General features: G+C 51.6%; 1 long non-coding RNA gene across 2 annotated transcripts; it reads left to right on the forward strand.

Moving 5' to 3' along the window:
• Positions 1-353: 353 nt before the first annotated feature.
• On the forward strand, positions 354-8,053 carry LOC102900718. Of its 2 annotated transcripts, XR_006599963.1 has the most exons (3): positions 354-941; positions 1,074-1,392; positions 7,875-8,053. It is a non-coding gene; the product is annotated as an uncharacterized LOC102900718 (long non-coding RNA). The 2 variants fall into 2 exon arrangements; XR_002743252.2 differs by lacking the exons at positions 354-941; positions 1,074-1,392 and adding an exon at positions 4,703-5,609.
• Positions 8,054-8,800: the final 747 nt, after the last annotated feature.

An 8,800-nucleotide genomic window follows, 5' to 3' on the forward strand; every position in this document is an offset into this window, starting at 1 on the left:
CGACGAGAGGGGGATGCTCCGTGTCCGGGAGCCTGCTTGGTCACCGCGTAGTCTCCTGTGCCCGTCCTTTTGCAGGCCGATGGATCTGAACCCCTTACAGGTGGTGACCCAGCAGCCCAAAGCGGCTTTGCACGATTCCTACACTAGCCTGCGGCCTACGCCCTTGAGGGTCTCCAGCAGCTACGGCCAGCCTCTTTTTTTCCTTGCAGGAACGTGTCCTTCTAGAGACTCGCTTTCCCAGACTCCTTTGTGGCTAGCAGTGGCCACATGACCAGCCCTGACCAATGAGATGACAGTAGAAGGGTCTCTCTCATCTTATTGGCCAAGGGGGGGCGATAACTATTGCCCTGAAAAGGGGCGAGACACTGTGGGTCAAGCCCCTTTTTTCCTACCTGAGGGTGTCATCACCGTGGGGAGACCATGTGCAGACAGGAGGCAGAGGCTGGCTTTGTGCCCCGAGCTTGGGATTTAAGGCTCTGGGGTCACTGTCCTAAAATCCCGAGTAGTTTTATCTTTGAATCTGTGTTTTGTAAGCCAAGTCCGCTGGGACGGCGGAGCATGGGCTGGACGCGTGGAGCCTTCTAGGTGTGGTTCTGCCCCCGGCTGCCACTCTACCTCCCCAGGAGGGGGTCTCAGCTGCCCTGAGTGCTCTGGGCCCCAGCCGGGTCACCGCAGGTCAGTCCCGTGATTGGCGGGAGAGGACCCCAGCAGCAGCTCAAAACACCACGACAGGTCGAGAAAGACACAAAAGAAAAAAAAATTATATTTTAGTGTTTTTTACAGCACTCTTACCCTGCTTTTCAGACAACGGGCCATTCATTTTCATTGCCCTGGTGCTTGCAGGCTGCGGAGCTGGCCCCGGCTGAGATGAGAGGCTGGAGGTGGCAGAGGCAAAGGATGGAAAGACACTGGAGCCTCGACTGGTTGAGCTGTTAAGCCAGGTCTGGAAGAGCCCCCGCTCAGCTGTTGGCCAAGATAATGATCTTCACTGTTTAAGCCACCGTCAAGTGGGCACCTTGTTACTTGCAGCCACAAGCCTCCTGACACAAAGCCATTTTATTTTTTGTTCTCAGGATGATGCGTGAGGGCCCCCACCGGCCGGCTGATTGACAGCACGCGAGACAGCAGCGCATGCGCACGTGTTGACCCTGACACGTGAGGACCCGCTCGGATCGCCAAGCAGCAGTTAGCCCGGGACTTTTTACTGACAGCAGTAACGACGTCGTGACCCCTTTTTAAAGGGCCATCTTACAGAATTCTGATGCCGGTATTACTTTCCTCCCTTTTCAGATGTGGAGCATGAGGCTCAGAGAGGTTAAGTGGTTTGCTGAAGGTCACACAGCTCCTAAGCGTTGGAGGCGGAGATCAGATCCATATTTCCCGGCTAGAAAGGTGAGGATCTTTCCGCTACGTCTCAGTCTCTCTTGAAGGAACAACTGGTTCCTTTACCATTTCGTCCTCTCATCCATCCCCGGAACCTGCCGGAATTGTCATATGCATACTTTGTTGCTCTGGGGGCGGGGGGGGGGGGGGTCACTCTCTGGCTGCCTGTCTTCCTCAGGGCCCTTTCCCCAAAGTTGCTGCGGGGATAAGAAGGCAGTGAGTGGCCATCAAACACCCGCGGGGCCCTGTCCTTTGGCTCAGGGTCCGACATCCTGTCAAGATCCCCTTGGTTCTCATACCCGAAGGAGGTGTTCCTCTGACACACCATTGACATCCGCACCCCCTAATCAGGACCCGGAGGGCAGAGGGCTGATGCCCACCTCTGTGCCAAGGCACGGCAGCAGCCAGGGTGAGAGAGCCCCGAGGCCACCGGTCTTTCCCTTACAGGTCTCCAGAGCTCAGTTTCTCTCCCCGCACGTTTTCCAGGACCCCCGCTTCCTCTTTGCCCAGAGACCCTTCCCAGAATCCCCTTTTGCTTGTCTCTCGGCCAGTGGTAATCCGTGCTGAAGCCTGAGTCGCGGTCAGTGGAAACCCTCGGAATTCTCTTTGCCCTCCCACCAGCCCCGTGGGACCCGCTCACCCCCGCTGTCAGGAATGCGCCTCGGGGGCACTTTGGGGGAAGCCAGGCAGCCCTTAATGGTAATAGTCCTAACTGCAGCCAATTTTCGGTAATTGATGGCATTTGCCAGGGCATTCCTGCCTGTCAGAGCCACTCCTTTATGCCGGCTTTGATCTCCACCAGTCTCCACCGGGAGACAAAACACTGTTGTCATTTCCAATTACTGCAAGCGGCCGCGTGGCCTTGACCTTGCCACCGAAAGTCCCCAGCCTGCATGAGGCAAGCAGCAGCCACGGAGGGAGGCTGGGTGGCAGGTGAGGGGAGTCTCCAGGTCCATTCCTGGAGGCCAGGCCCTCTGGAAACCCAACTGACATTATATGAGCCGGAGGGCCTTCAGGGCGGAGGGCCGGGGGGAACGTGCTAGCGAATCATAAAGAGTACAGACAGGTTCCCGAGCACCGGTTTCTGCCAAGCACCTCTCTTCTCTCTAGAGCTCTCAGTGTGTCCCCTGCTAGGACGGACAGTTGTCCCCATTTTACAGAGGAGGATGCTGAGGCTTAGAGAAAAGCCATGGCTGGTGGGCGGGGGTGGGAGGGGGGCGTGGGGGGAGGGGGCCCAGCCCAGGTTTGCCTGGCTCTGGCCAGAGGTCTTTCCACATCACACAGCATCTTGGGTCTGCGGGTGAGAGGCAAGTTCCGTCTCCCCGACCTCGAGGACAGGAATGGGGTCTCCTTCGAATCCGTGCCTCCCACAGCGCCTAGTACAGAGCTGGCCGCGGTGTGAACCCTCAGCCAGGGGGATCCAAGCGTGGGGATGGGTCCTTGGCTTCTTTTTTCTACCACACTCACTTCTCAGGGGTGTCATCCTGTCCCATGTATCCAACTGCCTGTGCGATGTCCCCGCTGGATGTCTGACAGACACCCCCAGTTCACTACGGCCCCGACTGACCCCCTCGGGCTCCTCCCACACCGGCTTCTCCCGTGGTCTTCCGGCTCCCGGTCTTTGGGTTCTCTGGGATATTCTGTGGGTTTTACGTTTAAAACCAATTCCGCAACCCGACGATGTCACCCCACCTTCACCGCCAGCGTCACCTCTCGCTGAGATCATCGCAACTGCGCCCCGACTAATCTGCCATCTGTCCCTTGCTCCCCCGCTGCACTGCGGGCTCGGTCCGGCAGCTGGATGGATCCTGCGAATAATTCAGATGTCATTGCTGTTCTGCTCCCACCGCCCTGCTGCTCGTCACTCCTCCCTGGGGAGATGCGCTGGGCTCGTTGACTTAGCGCCTGGCGTCCCTGAAAAGCCACTGCCCTGCTCCGTGGAATGATGAGGGCCCAGAGCTGGGGGCCATGGAAGCGCAGGGCAGGGGGGTTGATTCTGACCGCGGTATATACGGGAAGGCTTCCGGGAGGAGGTGTCATGGGTGCTAAGCTTTGAACCCTGAATCTATCTGTGGCGCCGTCCTGGACTTGAGACATGCAGAGAGCAGGGGCTGCACGTGAACGCTGGTGAGTGTCGCTGAAGGCTGATCCCACCAAAGGCTGTAACCCAGCTTCCGGGCGTGCACGTATTCGCACCGCGGAATCTTCCCCAGGGCTCCTTCGGTGCGCTGACACTGGGCGGGCTCTTGGGATTCAATATCCTTGCTCCCTTTATGAAGCACGTATTCCAGGGGCGCCTGCGTGGCCCTGTTGGTTAAGTGTCCGGCTCTTTGATTTCGGCTCGGGTCGCGATCTCACAGTTCGTGAGTGCGAGCCCCGCATCCGGCTCTGCGCAGACAGTACGGAGCCTGCTAGGGATTCTCTCTCTCTCTGCTCCTCCCCGGCTCTCCCTTTCTCCCTGTCTCTCAAAAATAAATTAAAAAAAAAAAACATATATTCCAGTGAGGTAGACAAGGAACAGGGATGCAAATGAGAAGGCTCTTTGGGAGTAGGACGAAGATTATTATTATTTAGTATGCAAAAATAAGTGCGGGCACCAGCTCCTTCCTGACCCACTGGCACAAGTTCGAAAGACACAAATCACTTTTAATATTGGCTTGAACTAACGAGGGTCTGCCTCCGAAGCAAGAATTCCAAGTCAGCAGCAGCCCAGCCCTAACCACCATGCTCGGCTTTGTGAGCCCGGAGACAGACCCATGTGTGTTTCGTGAAGATATCCCTTCCTCCCCACGTGGTCCTGCAGGGCAAATCCTATTTTCCAGACCCAGGGAGGGGTCACAGGGTCACAGGGTCACAGTACCAGGATTCATACCAGATCCGTTTATCACCCCGGCGTCCGCTCTCAGCCTCCCCACGGGGCCACCAGCCTGGGAGGCTTGCAGAGCCGCAGAGAGATCACATGCGGATTTCCTTCTTTGGGGACGGAGTCAGGACCCATGGCCTCCCATCTTCGAGGTGGGTGAGCACCAGTCCCACCCGAAGGGCTTGTCCCCGCGGGTTTGTCCCGCCCTTCCCCCACTGCATTCCCTGCTGCTGCCATCCCAGCTGCAGGGCATGCTCCCAGAGACCTTTGCGCTGCACTCGGGAAAGTTATTCACCAAGAAACTTTTTGCATCTTTCTGTTTCTCTTGCCAGAGGCTTGCGCATAAGTAATTCTGCAAACTGCTGCGCCAGTTCCTTGTAGAAACCTAAGCAGTTTTTATTCTTATTCTTCCTTCTATTTCAATTCCCTCTAAGTATTTCTGTGGCTACTTCCTCCCCCCCCCCCCACTTTTTTTTTTTTATAATTTATATCTTTATAACTATGCCCGCACCTGTATTTATAGCTGTACGTAGGTGCGATTCTCCTGCCTTTATTTCAAAGGAGGCAGCACTCTAAACTACAATTGAAGACTGTCTGTTTATCCACCTAAGAAATCTCAGAAGTAATTCACAGCAAGCAGGTCAGGTTCAATGCGATGCCTCCCCCCAAATCAAATTCCAGACCCAGGAGCATGAGATAAGACTCGGAGTGCTGGGGAAGCTGGGGGGGGGGGGTTAAGCGCGGCCCTGACGGCCCCCAGCTCTGTACGTGTCTGCCCACCCCTCTCTGTGCAGAGGGACAGGTAATGCGGTGGAAACCATAAGGGCTTCGACATCAGCAGGACTGGGATTCAAATCCTGGCTCTGCCGGTTCTGTGGGCAAGCTCCTTAACTGCCCTGACTGCAGTTTCCTTGGTAAATAGTAACGATGATGATGTGTACCTTGCACGGGCGTGGGAGGATTGATGTCATAAAGCCCACGAAGGGCGGAGCACAGAGCCGGACACATAGCTGGCACTCAGCCCCCTCTGTGGACTGCGGGTAGACTCTGGAAACATCAGGTGTGTGGGTGGCTTTTGGCAAACCCGCAACACTGCACTGAAGGGTTCTGCTCCCTGCCTGGGGCATGTTCTCTGGCAGCGAGGCCCCAGAAAGGGCTCCTGGAGGGATGAACTGAGCAAGTGTGCGCTTATGGGCACGCACTGGCTCACACCCAATCACCATCACGATGGAGAAGTTTTCCCAGGGGCTCGTGTGACAGCTTGTGGATTTTGCAGATTCCTTGCTTCTGTTTTTTTTTTTTTTCCTCCCCTCCGGCAACTTAGGAGTTGGTCACTCTGTGTTTCTGTGCCAGCCCCATCTTGGTAAGCAGGGGAAAGGACGTGACCTTTGAGTCAGTCTTTTCCTCCGTGTGCCAGCGACACTGTGCGTGGGGAGGAGGGCAGGGACACAACAAGTATTTACTGAGTTCCTGGTTAGTGTCACTGTGCTAGATGCTGGAGATCCAGCAAAGACAAAATGTCTTGGAAGTATGGAAGACGGAATGAACAAATGCACGCATAGTTAGTAAGATGGCAGTGGCCGTAAGAGCTATAAAAAAATATAAAGCAGGGCAAGGGGATAAAAAGGAATGAAAGGAAGGCGTGGAACTCTGTTGATAGAGTGGCAAAGCAAAGACTCTGAAGAAGTGACATTTGAACAAAGAAGAGAATATTTAGGGGGAGAGCTTTTCGGGCAGAAGGTAATGATCCAGAGGTGCTGAATTAGTCAGCTATTGCCCCACTAACGCTGCATAACAAGCATCCCCAAACTCAGCGGCTTAAGACAACAACTCTTTATTCTTGATGATCCCGCTGCAGGTCAGTTAGTGGTTGGCTGCTCCAGGGTGGTCCAGGGTGGTCTCGGCCAGGCTTGGCTCCGTGCTGCAAATCTTTGTTTCTCATCTTCTTTGGATGCAGCACACTAGGGAGAAAACGTGTTCTCAATTTGGAGGCGGGAAGGCAAGAGGGGAAGCAGAAAGAGGGGAGCTATCGTAGAGCGTAGGCTTGGACCAAGCGCACTGAGGCTTCTACTGATATTTCGTGGACCAAAGCACATCACACAGGGAGGGGTGGTCAAGCTTAACACCAATGGGGCAGAGAAGTATGCTCTACCCCTAGCAGGTACAACTGTGAAGTGCATAGACAGAAGGGTGAAGAATTGGGAGCAGTGGTGCTATTTACAAAAGATGGGCACCAGCTTCGTGTGTTTGAGTATCAGCCACAGACCAGTGTGGCTAGCGCGAATGAAGTGCAGAACGGTAGGATTTGAGGCCAGTGACCTGGGCGGGGCTATATCATATATGGCCTTGATAAGAATTTCGATGAGTGTGATGAGAAGCCACTGGGGAGCTATGTGTCTTTCTTTTAATTCTAATCGAAGCAGAGTGCATTCGATAAAGTACACAAAAATTAAGTATACACATCAGGGATAAATGTTTCCATAGTGAAAGGTGAGTTTCACCTCTTTTGAACCATATATAAATGGAATTAGCATATATTTCTTTGTGCCTGTCTTCTTTTGATTGACCCTATCCGAGAGATTTATCCATATCCTTACATGCAGCAATTAGCTTCTTTTCTCCCTCACCACTATATAATGGTCCATTCTATACTATCTCTTAAACTGTTTATCCCTTCTGTTGTTGATGAACATTTGAGTAGTTTCCAGTTTGGGGCTATTAGTAAAAATCCTGTTAATATTTTTGTTCATGGTTTTTGACACACGTATGGAAGCATTTCTGTTAGATACATACCTGGGAACATGTATGTATATATTCATTGGATATATGTATAGTCTAGGTTAGTAGGTATGACCAAAAATGTGATTACTGGGCATATGCATTACAAGCGTCTTCTCCTCCTTTATGGCTTGCCTTTTGGCTCTTTTTAAAGGGTCTTTCGGTGAACAGAAGTTCCTGATTTAAATAAAATTCAATTTATCAGTCTTTTTCTTTGTATTCAGTTAAAGAAATCTTTGCTTACACAAAATCATAAAGATATCCCCCCTATGTTTTCTTCTAGATGCTTTATTATATTGTTTTCAACATTTAAGAACTTGTATTAAAAATATTTAATAGGGGCGCCTGGGTGGCTCCGTCGGTTGGGCGTCCGACTTCGGCTCAGGTCATGATCTCACAGTCTGTGAGTTCGAGCCCTGTGTCGGTCTCTGTGCTGACAGCTCAGAGCCCAGAGCCTGCTTCGGATTCTGTGTCTCCCTCTCTTTCTGCTCCTCCCCTGCTCATGCTCTGTCTCTCTCTGCCTCGAAAAGAAATAAAAACATTAAAAAATATTTAATGAACTTACAAAATAGATAAGAAAAAGACAGACAAACCTATTTTTTTTAAATGAGCAAAATTATTGAAGACGATCTTCACAAAAGAGGACATCCAAAGGGCCAGTGAGCACATGAGAAGGTGTTCAACATCATTAGTCATCAGGGAAATTCAAATTCAAACTCTTTGAGATTCTACTACATATCCACCAGAGTGGCCAAAATGGAACAAAACAGAAAATAGCAAGTGTTTATAAGGGTGTGCAGTAATCGATGGCAGAAGTGTATATTAAATACAACTTTTTGGAAATTTCCAGATGGTTTCTACTGAATCTATATCCTGTCCGTATACATCTCAGATGGGACCAAGTTGAGGGTCATCCTACAGATTTGTTGAAGACATGGAAGACAGGGAAAGAGTAAGAATTCATCCCAGATTGGAGGGAACTGGAAAGACATGAACACAAAATGCAAGGTGATATTTCTCATGACCAGACTCTATTCTGACAGTTTTGCTTCTTTTTGTATACTTTTAATATTTTTTCTTGCTTTATTGCATTGGCTAGGGCATCATGTGAGAATTTTAAGCGGATGAGTGGCATGATATGATTTGCTGCTTTGAAAGATGACTCCCGTGGCTGTTTGAAGAACCGATGGGGCAGAGTTTGGCAGTAACGGGGCCAGTTAGGGGACCGTTGCTCATCCGGGCAAGAGATGATAGTGAGAGGAATCAGGGCAGGAGCAGAGAGGAGAGAAGTAATCAGAATTCAGAGGTATTTCAAAGGAACTGCCAGTAGAATTTCCAGTGTGAGGTACGAGGAGGAGAAAAGGGAGGCAAGAACGATGATGCTAGGTTGTTGACGTGAACATTTGGATGAATGATGCTGTCATTTACTCAGATGGATGAGGCCAGGGGGCTGGGACAGGCTTAAGTGTGATGAGGTGAGCAGTGGGAATCAAGAATCTAAAGTGTGAGACATTCAAGAGAAGGGCAGGGTGTCCAACAGGCAGTTGGGTTTGTGAGTCTGAAGCTCAGAAGGGAGGACCAGCCTAGTGATAGATATTTTAGAGTCCTCAGGGCAAAGTGATATTCAGTGCCTTGAGAATGGACAAGGTCACTAATAGAGTGATTGTAGGAGGAGAGGAGGAAAGGAGAGGAGAGAGGAGACCCGAGGAGGGCAGGATCTAGAACGAGCAGCCAGCTAAGGAGAAGGAAAACCAAGAAAGTGTGGTGGCCCAGAAA

The sequence above is a fragment of the Felis catus genome, chromosome B3 (assembly GCF_018350175.1).
Source record: "Felis catus isolate Fca126 chromosome B3, F.catus_Fca126_mat1.0, whole genome shotgun sequence".
Lineage (NCBI taxonomy): Eukaryota > Metazoa > Chordata > Mammalia > Carnivora > Felidae > Felis > Felis catus.